Raw genomic sequence first — 13,888 nt, forward strand, 5'->3', positions numbered from 1 at the left:
TCCCAACAGTGCCAAAGGAATCCAACAGCACCTGTTTCAGAAAAGGATTTTGAATGTTATGTTTTATAACATAAAAAGCCATCCCATGGAGGAGGCTATATCTCTTCAGAAACTGTATGTATGTATGTATGTGTGTATGTACATACGTATCTAGCCAGCTAGCTATGTAACCTATTTACTGTGGTAGGCAGAAGAGTGGCCACCCAAAGATGTCTGTGTCCTAATCTTGGAGCCTGTGGGTATGTTGTTACATGGCACAGGGAATCAAGGCTGCAGATGGAATCAAGAATTTTTTTTTAAACATTTCATTTATTTATTTGAGAGAGAGATAGCAAGAGATAGAGCACGAGTAGGGGAGAGAGGGAGAAGCAGGATCCCCACTGAGCAGGGAGCCTGACGTGGGGCTCAATCCCAAGACCCCGGGATCATGACCTGAGCTGAAGGCTGACACTTATCCGACTGAGCCACCCCGGTGCCCCTGGAATCAATATTTCTAATGAGCTGACCTTAAAATTGGGAGATTATCCTGAATTATTTCGCTGGGCTCAATGTAACCATAAGCGTTCTTAAAAGTGGAATTGGGAGTCAGAAAAGTCAGCAGTAGAGTCATGAAATAGGAGAAAGATTTGACTGACACCATTGCAGGCTTTACAGATGGAAGGGGTCACAAGCCTACAATTGTGGGCACCTTCTAGAAGCTGGAAAAGACAAAGAAATGGATTCTTCCTCTACAACCTCAAGAAAGAATTGCAACCTGCTACATTTTGATTTTAGCCCTATGAGACCCCTGCCAGATTTCTGACCTCCAGAACTGTAAGATAATAAATTTGCGTTGTTTTAAGACACTGTTTGTGGTGATTTTTTACATTGGCAATAGGAAAGGAATACACTCAGTTATTTACAGTAAGTGAGGATCTGGTGATTTCTCTGGTGGCCTGGAGATAGACTTGTTACTGATAGGAGACCAAACAAAAATCTAAGAATCTCTATGTCAAGAAAGAGCTGACCTCAGAATTTTTTTATTCAAAAGTTAATTCTAAACTTACTGTGATTATGTCAGTGTTGTGCAATGTTTATGATTTTTTGAATGCTCAACACATGGATATAATTCAAGATTGAAAAAGTGTAGAACATACAATGATAAGCATGTACTTGCTTTTCAATATTTGCTTCTTCAGGCGCCAAGGACAGAAACAGGATTTTACTTTGTTTTTATCTTATCACCTAGGATTTTACCTTATCACTAAGCTACCTACTTTCTCTCAGAGACATTAGTAACACCATGCCTTGCAGAAGTATTTCATCCTCTTACGTAATAGTAACAAACTAGACCGCATCTTTGTATTGATTTCCGTCTCGAATTCAGAAAAAATCTCATGGTCACGAAAAATAAGCCACACATGATATGAATGGAATTGCGGGAAGAGAACTATTCATGATTTCCCACATTTCATAGAGGTATTCTGTAAATTGAAACATATCCAGGGGGAATGCAATAGTAGGGTCTATGGTTCATGCAAAACAGGTACTCAAAATGTTGTTTAATGAACTAATGAATAAATTTTAGATGACTGGATGGTCAAAGTAAGATCCCATTTCCAGGCCATGAGATTCTTGCAGAAATTCCTGGAAAAAAACAACGTAAAACCCAGGATTTAAGTTCTGACTGAAACTTGACCCTTCAATCTCAGAGTTTAGATCTGAATGGCAGTGGTAGAAGGTGAGGACAAAACCAACCTGTCATTTCAAAGTTTGCAGGTGTGTCTGCTTGAGCTGGAGACTGGACTTTGAGGGCTGTATTCCTTAAAGGAATACACCTTTAGCAGAAAGAGTTCTTTTGTTAGGGAGACCACAGGACTGGGGTAGTTGGTTTTATAATTACAGAGCTTTGCTCATAATTAGAAAAGTATACGTTTGGGAGCTAAGGCTCTCAGTAACTAAACTGCCCTATGTGACAGTGTTGAAAGGTGTTTATGTTCTAGCCAGAGCTGTATCTCTGAACACTGTGCCCTGTAGATAATTTCTAAATTTACCAATACAGAAATAGTTACTTACTCTTGTGAAAATATTTTATGTGTATTCATTTTCTCCAATTGAAGTTAGTAGCCGAGCTTTGGAAAGGTTGGAGATAAGAAGATGACACCCTGCCCGGTGTCTTGGATCAGCTTAGATGAGTGATGGCTTCTGTAGGGCTCTGGATATAGCCGTATTGTTTCAAGGTCCAGGCGACAATGTATAGCATAAGACTAGGGGGAGGGCTTTTCATCTCACCCTTGGCACAGAGCCCAGCACCTTTCTGGCATCAAAGGACTGGAGACAGAATCTTTGATGTGGACATTTGGTTTCTCACAGTGGGCATCCTCTGCAGTGGCAGCTGGGGATTCCTTCAAGAAGCTTTGTAAGCACGGTTACACATGCACACTCACACACATCATCATACATTTATGTAGATTCTTCATATTTTATATAAACTGAAGTGTACTAGACATAACGTTTTGCTCACTTGGACATTGTTTTGTATCTTAAAAGGGGATTGTCAGTGAAATAAAAAGGGTTTGAGAGTTGATAATGATAAAAAGTGTCAATAACATGTACTGAGGAATTACTGTGTGCCAGGTACTATTTGCTTTATGGGTATTTGCTCATTAAGCTCTACAGTTGCTCATTAAGCTCTGCAGTTGCTCAGAGAGTTTCATAGATAGATACCTCACAGAGTAAGGAGCTTCTTGGTTGTAGACGTTTTTAAGCAGATGTTGGCGACCATCTGCTCTAAACGGAATAGAGTAGGTTCCTACTTTGGTGGTGAGTCAGAACAGGTGATTGCTAGATCCTTTCCAAGTGTAAGTGCTTAGGATTCCACCGGCTGATGATGGAGGGCAGGGGTGGGTATTTGGAGTGTTCAGTAATGTTTGGCAAGGACTGATGAAGACTTCTGTCTTGCTTCGGGGTAGTGATTGGTACAAGTTAGAGGTGATGAGGGCTGTTACTGATGCTGCTTTCACTGACCTGAGTCTAGCTCAGAGTGGCCTCTGGTCTTGGAGGTTGAGTCTGTGACCATGAGTAAATCAAGTTATAGAGTAAATTGCAGGTCTGTAGAGGAGAAGCTCTGTCTTTTTTTTTTTTTTTCTAAAAATTCTGAGGCTTCTTCAAGTAACAAATATGTACCCAACCTCTTACCCTTTACTTCACAGCTTCATCTCTGAGCTACAGTGATGGCTTCAGATGAAGCCATCCAAATAGGTTGTAATACAGTCAGTATGGCAGCACTAAATTGATGCTTGCTGGAAAACAGTTCTTTTAAAGATTTATTTATTTATTTTAGAAAGAGAGAGAATGCAAGCAAGCATGAGGGAGAGAGGCAGAGGGAAAGGGAGAGAGAATCTCAAGCAGACATGCTGCTGAGCTTGGAGCCCAACACGAGGCTCTATCTCACGACCCTGAGAGATCATGACCTGAGCCGAAATCAAGAGTTGGACGCTTAACTGACTGAGCCAGCCAGACACCCCGAAAACAATTTTATCAGAGGAGTAGGCTATTAATTTCTTCATTAATTCGTCAGTGATTTATTTGTCAGGAACCATTCTTTTTTCAAATTTTTATTTAAATTCTAGTTAGTTAGCCTATAGTGCAATATTGGTTCCAGGAGTAGAATTTAGTAATTCATCACTTACATTTAACACCCAGTGCTCATCACAACAAGTGCTCTCCTTAATACGCATCACCATTTAACCCATCCCCCGCCCATGTCCCTCAATCAACTGTCAGTTTGTTTTCTTTCCTTAAGAGTCTCTTATGGTTTGTTTCCCTCTCCTTTTTTTTCCTCTCTCCCCCGTTCCCATATGTTCATCTGTTTAAACTGTTTCTTAAATTCCACATGTGAGTGAACTCATACGGTAATTGTCTTTTCTGACTGACTTGTTTCACTTAGCATAATGCAGTCTAGCTCCAGCCACTTCATTGCAAATGGCAAGATTTCATCCTTTTTGATGGCTGAGTAATATTCCTGTGTGTGTGTGTGTGTGTGTGTGTGTATGTGTGCGCACGCGCACACGCACACACACATCTTCTTTATCCATTCATCAGTCGATGGACATCTGGGCTTGTCAGGAGCCATTCTAAATGCTTACAAAATAATGATTACTCTTTGGAGGGATAAGCCCTTGAAGAAACAACATAACTGAATGCTGTATCAGTGCCACAGTGGAGATAAGAGGCAAATGTGGTGACTGAGGAGGAATGAGGAGAAATGACTTTTAGTGATAGAGGCGTCACAGTGGCAGTCATGGCTCAACTGGGTTTTGAAGGATGAATAGGATCTCACCAAGCAAAGAAGAGAAAGAAGATACTCAGTTCAGGGAGGTGGTAGCTCTGTGGCTTAGAACTCTGAAAGAATGGCAAACTGCAGGTGGGGGAATGTTGACAGCTTTAGCAATGTGGGGGTGGGGATGGTGGGGTGTGTTTGTGCTGGAGCAGTATGTAATTGTGTGTGAAGTAGAGTGATGGAACCCCCTGACATCTGGAATAGCAAGCAGTTTCTGCAGCTATAAACCAAATGTCAGTCTCCACATACAGGCAATGAAGAGGAGGTTGTTTATTTATTTATTTTTTTGTCAGCCACATCCGCACACACAAGATAGTGATCTCCATCTGTGGTGTAGTCTTTAAATAGAAATGGAGCTTCCTGCTGAGGGCTCAGAGGCGTGCTTTCGGTGAGCCCCATTTACCATGCTCTAGGACATCTCACTCACAGAGTCTCACCCCAGCTCTGTCAGTGTCTGTGAGTGGTCGGAACATTTCATTCCCACCCAAGATGGTGAGCACCTTCTGGGGAAGGATCACTCCTTAGGATTCTCTGTAGCTTGAATGGATTTGCCTTCAATGTTGACTGAATGACTGTATGAATTCCAGTCACAGGCCATCCTGGAGAACCTATGAATAGTATGACCTTGGTTTTTGCCACTGACCACACTCATCCTCCTTGTCCAGGCTGCCGTTGACAGCCCCCAACTCTGCCTCTGTGACCTGTTGGGAAAAACATTCATCTGGAGAAGTTGTTTCAAGCTATGGAACAGCAGTCATTTGATTAAAAAGCCAGTGTTTAAAGTGCTGAAGACTTCCTTTGGGAGGGCTCACCTCCTTTGCAGACCTTTGTAGGGCCCTCCTGTCCCTGCTCTTTCCCGAAGAGCAGCCCTCACCTCACACTTCTCCAGCAGAATCTGCAGGCTTTGCATATCATCTAGTTTTACCCATCTCTTTGTCCATTCCCGTAGGGCCTTGTTCTCTGAAGTTGGCTAATGGCTAAAGTCATCTGTGCCAAGGTGCTAGAGTCTGGAAATTCAACTTGAACTTTAATAGGGACTTGGTTGAAAGAATGAATTGACCCAAAACCGAGAGAAAGGGACTTTTGACCTTTCTCACATCAAGTACCCATTCTGGACCTGGATTCAGAATTCCATTATCCGAGGCAGCTCAGAGTAACTCAAACTCTGTTTAGGTGCTTCGATGAGCAATTCTCTGAAAGCAGATGAAGTTGAGGATAGTAAAATGATTCCTTCTCCTCCCATCACTGGCTGGGAGTTTATTAAAAAAAAAAAAACATATAGCAGGAGACTAATTGTGAATGAAATAAAGGACATCAAAAGAATCTTCCTAATTAACTTAAATACTGATCGTTATCATTAGAAATGAGTCAGCCTAAAAACACACGTAATTGCAGTCTTCCTGTGTTGTGGGAAGCCTAGAGATTGAAGAACTACATTATTAGCAGGAAAGGACAGGCCGTGGTGACATCCATCATAAGGAAGAGATGGTTTTGCCATCACTTACTGTGGCATGTGACATTTGCTTGACTGAATGCAAAGCGTTTGATGCCCAGGAGGCTGGTCGTGTCTTCCCCACACAGCCAGTCCGTGAGCGGCGAGCACGCGTTACCACTTCTGTTTGGCAAATGGAAACCGGGGAACTGGAAATTGTAACTAGAATTAAGCGAATCACTAAAGTTTAGAGCAAAATTGTGAGAGAGACCTTGGTGCCTTATTTCTCTTACTGTGCTCTTTTCCCTCCCTTCTTGATGCTTCTTGCTGATTGCATAGTTGTCCTATTACAACTTTCCTTGGGAGAAACAGTGTGCTTTTTATACCTCTGTGTGAATGTTAATCATTCTCATAGAGGGCACTTGACTATGAAATCTTACCTCTAATAATGATACAAAAATTTTTTGAAGGGGCTCTCCTAACCGCTAAATTCCTAAAGAGAGTACAGGCATCCATAATTAGCATAAATCTGGTGGAGGGGAGAGGAAGAAGGGAACAGAATCTTTCCTGGTGCCCTTGACATCCCATTGCAGACCTGCCTTGCTTAAAGTGGGAGGTATCTAGGAACAGGTGGAGTAGCAGAGAACAGTTGAGTTTCTTCTGATGATGCAAGTGTGAAAGGCTGATTTGCTAAGTTAATCGAAAGAGATCCTTTCATGGAGTATGTATTATGAGAAATTACCTGAGAAATATGTGATGCCCAGATTGGGTATTATTGATTAGTAGAATTGATGTCTTAGTTCAGTCAAAATACAATAACCAAAACCAATTTGTATGTCATTACTTATTCAAATATTTCTAATTATATGGCTTTAGGTAGGTGTTCTTAATCTTATTAGTGCCGTGAACTTTGGGGCAGATATTTCTATTTAGGTGAAGTTACAATTACCTGAATACCTGAGGCTACTAGTGACTACCGGTCCATGTTTATAGTGGAATGAAGTGCTATGTTTAATTCAACATTGGTGAAAGTTTTGCAGCAGGCTTCCTGGCTTAACAGTCTGTCTACCTCCTTGAACTGTGTGGTGTTGGAGGGAGAACACAGCCTTTGAATTACAGCTCTGAGTTCGAGTCTCCATGAAGACTTTACTTCCAGGGTGACTCAGCTATTTTAGTTAAACTTTAGGAATTTAATTTGCTTTTTTTAAGACGGGAAAATACTGAATTCTGCATGAAGTTACTGAGCAGACTAAATGATATAATGTATATTCAACATCTAGCACAAAGCCTGTCACCAAGAGGGAACTCAGCAAGTAACACCTTAGGCACTTTTTTCCCCCCACAGTCGAAGGGAGAGTGAAGGAGATAAGATGATTTGTAAAGGTTAAGTCTTGCATTAAGATCCTGGTTCTGGGCAATTTGCTGCCTGCGATAATGTACATACAGTCTCTTAGTTTCAAAAGAATTTGAGAAGGAAGATACTTTGGAAAATGTATTCCATTTTATACATCTCTAAACCAAGCCATAAATCTAGCTGTCTAAAATTTCAAGTCTGTAAAATTCAAGCAAGTTTCTGGGAATTAATTGTTAAAAGGTATTTAAATTCCAGTGAAATAAGATACCATTTTAGGATTTGGAATGCTGGCTTTTCTGTTTTATGGTAATATTAAGATTTTAGTTGAGTTCTCATCTTCTCCCATGCAGAACTGAGAGGGGGTAACATGCCCAGGAGCCAAGTAGGAGCCCATTTGGAAGAGGAAAAAACCTCAGTCTGCTCAGGAGCCTGAGCCACTCCCTCAAGCCAAAGGTCAGAAACAAAGCAGGTACTGGACACAATGGCCAAACTCAGGTGCTTTGCGGACATACCTAAAACGAGTTAATTGAGAAGAAACTTCACATGATATTTTCCCCAATGAGAACTTCCCGAATTTTAGCTTCTTAAGCTGTTAAGATGTTACTGGATTTTTGGAATTTTTATTGTTAAATATTCCAGATATCTAATCACTGATCATCAGATACCGTAGAATCTGGTAAAATTTATCTGAATTTTACAACTTAAAATGTTAACTTTAAAAAAAAATAGAACATATTGCATGGTATAAGACGTAAGTATTCAATTTAGTGAAACTTGTTTAAATTTCTGTTTTCAGATTTGGGAGGCTACAATCAAGGTCATTTGAGAAGTAAGACCCGGTGTCTTACCCTTACCTATGGGTGTCCACATAGAAATTTATAGACATGGGAAAGGCTAGATAATGAGAATGCTCCATAAAGAGGCACCGTACTTCACCAGGGAGAAAGGCATCCAAGTTGCTTCACAAATGTTAAGAAATATGCCTATTTAATTGTATGTTGCATTTTCCCTGGTCTTTGTTTTATTCATTTCATGTGCAGTGATTAAAAAGATATATTGTACATTTTATTATCTCTTATGTTTTCCAATAAATACAAACCTGGCATACTTTTTTTCTCAAATTCTTCTCGGAGGTGTGGTGAACATCGAGTAAGATAATGATTTTGAAATGCTTATGTCTTGTCCATTTGGGCTGCTATACCAAAATACTGAGTCACTTATGGATAACAGAAATTTATTTCTAACAGTTCTGGAGGCCAGAAATCTGAAATCAGGGTGCTGGCATGGTCAAGTGAGGGCTGTCTTTCAGGTTACAGATTTCTTGTATCCTCATTTGGAGCCTTTTTAATAAGGCACTAATCACCTTCCAAAGGCCCCACCTCCTAATACCATCACTTTTAGGGGTAAGAATTTGACGTATGGATTTTGGGAGGACACACTCTGTGAGACTGTGATTTATAAGAATTATATGTTTGGTCATTCAGATGACCAAAATATACAGTAGTCCCCCTTTTCTGCAGTTTTGCTTTCCAGTTTGTTACCTGAGGTCAACCGTGGTCCAGAAGCAGATGATCCTCCTCCTGATGCGTTATCAGAAGTTCAGTGGGAGCCTAATGCTATGTCATGGTGCTTACATCATGCCCCTCACTTCACCCCATCATGTAGGCATTTTGTCATCTCACATTATCCCAAGAAGGAAGGTGAGTATAGTACAATAAGAAGTTTTTAGAGAGAGAAACCACCTTCACATAACTTTTGTTATGATATATTGTTATAATTGTTCTATTTTATTATTGTTGTTAATCTCTTTGTGTGCCTATTGTATAAATTAAACTTTATCTTAGGTATGTATGTATAGGAAAAATATAGTGTGTATAGGATTCTCTGCTATCTGTAAGTTTCAGGCATCCACTAGGGGTCTTGGAATGTATCCCCTCGAATAAAGGAAGACTACTGTATTTCTCATATATATTTGGTTTCTGTCAGCAGTTCCTGGCTCACCGTTCCCCAAACCCTTGGCATTTCCTAAGTGTTGAGAGTGACAGAGGTGTCTTATGTTAATGAGATGACTTCTGGAAAGCACCTAAGGCTGGGGGTACTTTCCAGGAGAACCAACCATATGATCAGGTTGGGACTCCCAGTTCCACTCCCCAACCTTTGAGGAGGGGAGAGGCCCTCGAGGTTGAACTCATTATCAAAGGCCAATGATTTAATCAATCATGCCTGTATGATGAGGCCTTCATAAAAACCGAGAGGACAGGGTGTGGAGAGCTTCTGGGTTGGTGAATACTTGAAAGCACTAGGAAAGTGGTGCCCTGGAGAGAGTATGGAAGCTCCGCCCCCTTTCCCCAAGCCTTGTCCTGGGCTGCTCTTCCATCTGTTGTTCCTGAGTTACATCTTTTTATGCTAAACCGGCAATCTAGTAAGTAAGATGTTTCTCTGAGCTCTGTGAGCTGTTCTAGCAAATTAATCAAATCCAAGGAGCGAGACTTGGGAACCTCTGATTTACAGCTGGTCCATCAGAAGTACAGATAACAATGTGGGCTTGCAACTGGCATCTGAAGTAGGGAGGGCCATCTTGTAGGACTGAACCCTTGACCTGTGGAACCTGATGCTGTCTCTGGCCACATGGTGTCAGAATTGAAAGAATTGAGTTGAATCCTTGGACACCTGCTGGGGGGCCAAGGATTGTTTCTTGGTGTGGGGGAACACCCTTCGCACACATTGGAATTGAGTCCAAGAACCAAAAAGACACTCATATGTAGTGGCTTGATAAATAGGATTATCATTGATTGTTACTGCCATTGTGTTATAAATAGATGTTCTCTCTTAAGAAGATGGCTTATTTTATTACATCATAATCCAGCTAGTACATTCAAATTGCTATTGCCTTGAATGATTCTATAAGATACTCTCTTTGCTTTTTTTAAAAATAGACTTTATATTTTAGAATAATTTTAGTTTTCTAAGAAAATTGGGAAGATAGTACAGGGAGTCCTTATATGCCCTGCACCCAGTTTCCCATCTTAACATCCTACATTAATATAGTATATCTGTTACGATTGGTGAACTAATATGAATCCATTTTTATTAAAGTCCATAGTTTATTTAAATATCTTTAGTTGCTACCTTATGTCCTCTTCCTGGATTTTCCAGAATCTCCCCCAGGATGCCACACTGCATTTTGTCGTGTTTCTTTAGGCAGTTCTTGGCTACACCAGCCTCAGCCTTCCTTGTTTTTGAACACCTTGCTAGTTTTTAGGAATACTGGTCAGGCATTTTATAGAATGGCATCTGTTGGATTTGTCTGTTGGTTTTCTTGTTATTAGATTGGAGTTGTGGGTTTGGGGGAGGAAGGCCCCAGGGATAAAGTGCCATTTTTTATCCTATTATATCAATGGTCCATCCTATCAACATGATTTATCACTACTGATATTGACCTTGATCACCTGGCTGAGGTAATGTAGGTTCGATTTCTCCACTGTAATTTCGGTGCTAGATGTGCTTTTCATTACTGGTGTATTGTTGCTTTTGGGTCTTCTCTGCCAATGGAGTAAGGAAATAAGTATGTGCGTGTATACTGATACATTGTATATTGTACATGTTTATAGCATCTGTACCTGTTTCTATGTGTAACCATATATGTCTATATTAAGCTAACCATGAGTTCATACTGGTATCTCCAGTTCTTTTTTTTTTTTTTTAAGATTTTATTTATTTATTTGACACAGAGAGAGACACAGCGAGAGAAGGAACACAAGCAGGGGGAGTGGGAGAGGGAGAGGCAGGCTTCCCGCCGAGCAGGGAGCCCGATGCGGGGCTCGATCCCAGGACCCTGGGACCATGACCTGAGCCAAAGGCAGACGCTTAATGGCTGAGCCTCCCAGGCACCCCGGTATCTCCAGTTCTAATCAATTACCAAGTGGATCATACTAGTTTCTTCCCCTTGCTCTTCCATGAGCTCCCACACTAACATTGAGAAACCTGGTTCCCACTATCAATCCATTTATTTACTGTTCAGTTATAGTACACGTGTATAGCAGTGTCAGAATGATTATCCCTTACCCCTGTACTCCTGTGGGAAATAACTTCATCAGTTTTAGTGCTTATAAGCAGTTTGTTTTGCCTTTAGTCTTACAGACTCTACTCGTTTCTAAATTTACTAAAGTCAGCACCTTTTCATCCCTGACTCCCTTCCAGTGAGTTGTTTCATACGTTGTAATACCATTAGATTTTCTTTTCATGGTCTCTTTCCTGACACCTCCAAAACTTCTAAATGATTTTTTTAAAATTTTGTATACACTAAGGTTCATTCTTTGTTCTGTAAAGTTCTGTGGGTTTTGACAAAGGCCTAATGTCCTGTATCTACCATTACGGTATCAGACAGAACAGTTTCACTGCCTGACAAATCCCCGTGTACATCACTTACTGTCCTGTTCTCCTTCCGAACACCCTGTCAGCCATTATCTTTTACTGTTTACTATCCAGAATGTCGTACAATTGAAATCATATAGTATGACTCTCTCTACTTTTTGAAAATTAGTAAATAAAGGTCCCACACCCACACTTGTTTTAAACAGGAGAAAAGCACGCACATTTATTTAATATAGGTTTTATATGACTCGGGAGCCTTCATAAGGCAATGAAGACTTGAAGAAAGAGGCTTAAGTATTGTTGTGTTGGTTTGATGAAGAGTGGACAGTTGTGGAGGAATAGAATAGGAGTATGAGTATGAGGTAAGTATAGTACGCTGGGGGAAACATACCAAGGCCTGTTTGTTAGGATTCTTTTCAGTGTCCCTTTGTCTTCAGAGATAAGGATGCTTCTTTCTTCCAGGTAGGGAGAGGGCACCTTTCACATGAGGGTTTTATGACCTGAGTGACCTTCCTGCTTCTGCCATTTTCTCAAAACATCTTCTCCTTAAAATATTTCATATGCCAAGGTACCATATTTGCAGTGGCATATCCTGAACCCCATCAGCTGCCATAACAAAATATCCCAGACTTGGTGGCTTAAGCAACATCAATTTATTTCCTCACAGTTCTGGAGGCTAGAAGTCTGAGATCGAAGTGTTGGCAGGATTGGTTTCAGCCTCTCTTCTTGGCTTGTAGATGGCCCCACAGTCTTGCTGTGCCCTCATATGACCCTTTCTCTGTGCATATGCACTGCCCGTGTCTTTTTGCATGTCTTCATCTCCTCTTTTTGTAAGGATACCAGTCATATTGGATTAGGGCTCAGCCTAATGACCTCATTTAACTTACCTCTTGAAAGATCCTATCTCCAAATATAGGATATTTATATATATATAAGTATATAAATATATTCTGAGGTCTGGAGTGGTTTGGGCTTCAACATGTGATTTGGTGGGGGGTGGGTGGGGAGGCATAATTCAGCCTATAACATAGGCCTTACTACCTGGTCAGAATTCCTTCCTCTGAAATAATGTATATTTCTTTTACTTTACTTTGAGCCTTGTCTCACCTTCTGTGGAGATGGAGAATAGAACCCTATTCCCCCCAAAATAACCTTTCATTGGCCTGCTGTGAGATGATTCAGTCTCTTTCTTAGCAAGCTGTTTTATTCCTTTCACTTATCATTTTTTTTATTTGAGAGTAGTTGGCACACAATGTTACATTAGTTTCAGGTGTACAACATAGTGGTTCAACAAGTTTAAATATTATACTATGCTCACCTCGAGTATAGCTACGATGTAACTGGAAGCCTGCATCTCCCACTCCCCTTCTCCCATTTAGACCTCCTCCCACCCCTCCCGCAACCCAGGCAACCATCAGTTTGCTCTCTGTGCCACACCCACACTTTTAAAAATATACTTTCAACCACAAATTTCTAAAGAGCATCTTGTCATTTACAGACGTTTGGTGTAATTTTAAAAATTTAAAGCACATTTTATTATAAATTTTTATGAGCCAAGACAAATAACTAGAATTATGTCTCTGGTTAATTTTTCAAAACTGGCAAGATTAAGGTTAAGTATGTATTTTCTCTTTTTTAGTTTAGCTTTTCTAACTCCGGTTCCCCTCCTCACCACCACTGCCCACCCCCAAAGAACCGAGGTTTAAAAAGAGCTTAAAATTTTGGGTTGTAAAATTGATCTAAGTCAGGATCAACATATTTGACCATCACACATGATAGGAGGTATAATTTCATGGCAGAGCACAAATGAGGTATAACTATGCACTTGGACTAAAGTGGACAATAAGAAGCATCACTGGTCACGGGTAACATCCGTACTGCCAAACGCAATGGGCAATTTTCTGTCTTCATTCTCCCTGATTTCTCAGCAGCAGTTGATCAGATGAACACTCCTCACTTCTGGAAACCTTTTCCTCTGTAACCTTCTGGTCCCTACATTCTCCTGTTTTCCTTCTACCTTCCTGCCACTCCTTCTAAGAGTCTCTTGAGGTTCTTCAAGTTCCATCCTAGCCCGCTTTCTCTTTTGTGGCTGTCATCTCTCTAAAGTGACATTTTCATTCCCAATCTTTAAATAGCTCTACATGCTTCTTAGACTCCAACTTGATCTTTCTCTTGATCTTAGTCTGCATTTCCTACAGCTTTAGATACTGAGTTATTCTGAAAAGTAAAGAGGCCTTACTGCCAAAGAAAGGGGCAAGTTTTGAGCTCTGTTTGTTGTCTTGCAGTGGCCTTTCAAGTGAATTCTTGGGCCTCAATTAACTTAGATATTTCCTACAGGAAATATCTATGCAATTCTAAATTTTTGTCAGGAAGTTATACCCACTTATCATTGTTTTTCAACTTCCTT

General features: G+C 40.6%; 1 long non-coding RNA gene across 3 annotated transcripts in view; it reads left to right on the top strand.

Moving 5' to 3' along the window:
• Positions 1–8,609, top strand: part of LOC113929213 — a 106,747-nt gene extending 98,138 nt beyond the window's left edge. Inside the window, exons 3-4 of one of the 3 annotated variants that reach the window (XR_003522127.2) lie at positions 7,458–7,576; positions 7,904–8,607. This is a non-coding gene — a long non-coding RNA (uncharacterized LOC113929213). Of the gene's footprint in view, positions 1–7,457; positions 7,577–7,903 lie in introns of all 3 variants that reach the window. The other 2 variants (XR_003522128.2, XR_003522129.2) reach the window with 2 other exon arrangements.
• Positions 8,610–13,888: the final 5,279 nt, after the last annotated feature.

The sequence above is a fragment of the Zalophus californianus genome, chromosome 5 (genome assembly GCF_009762305.2).
Source record: "Zalophus californianus isolate mZalCal1 chromosome 5, mZalCal1.pri.v2, whole genome shotgun sequence".
Classification (NCBI taxonomy): domain Eukaryota; kingdom Metazoa; phylum Chordata; class Mammalia; order Carnivora; family Otariidae; genus Zalophus; species Zalophus californianus.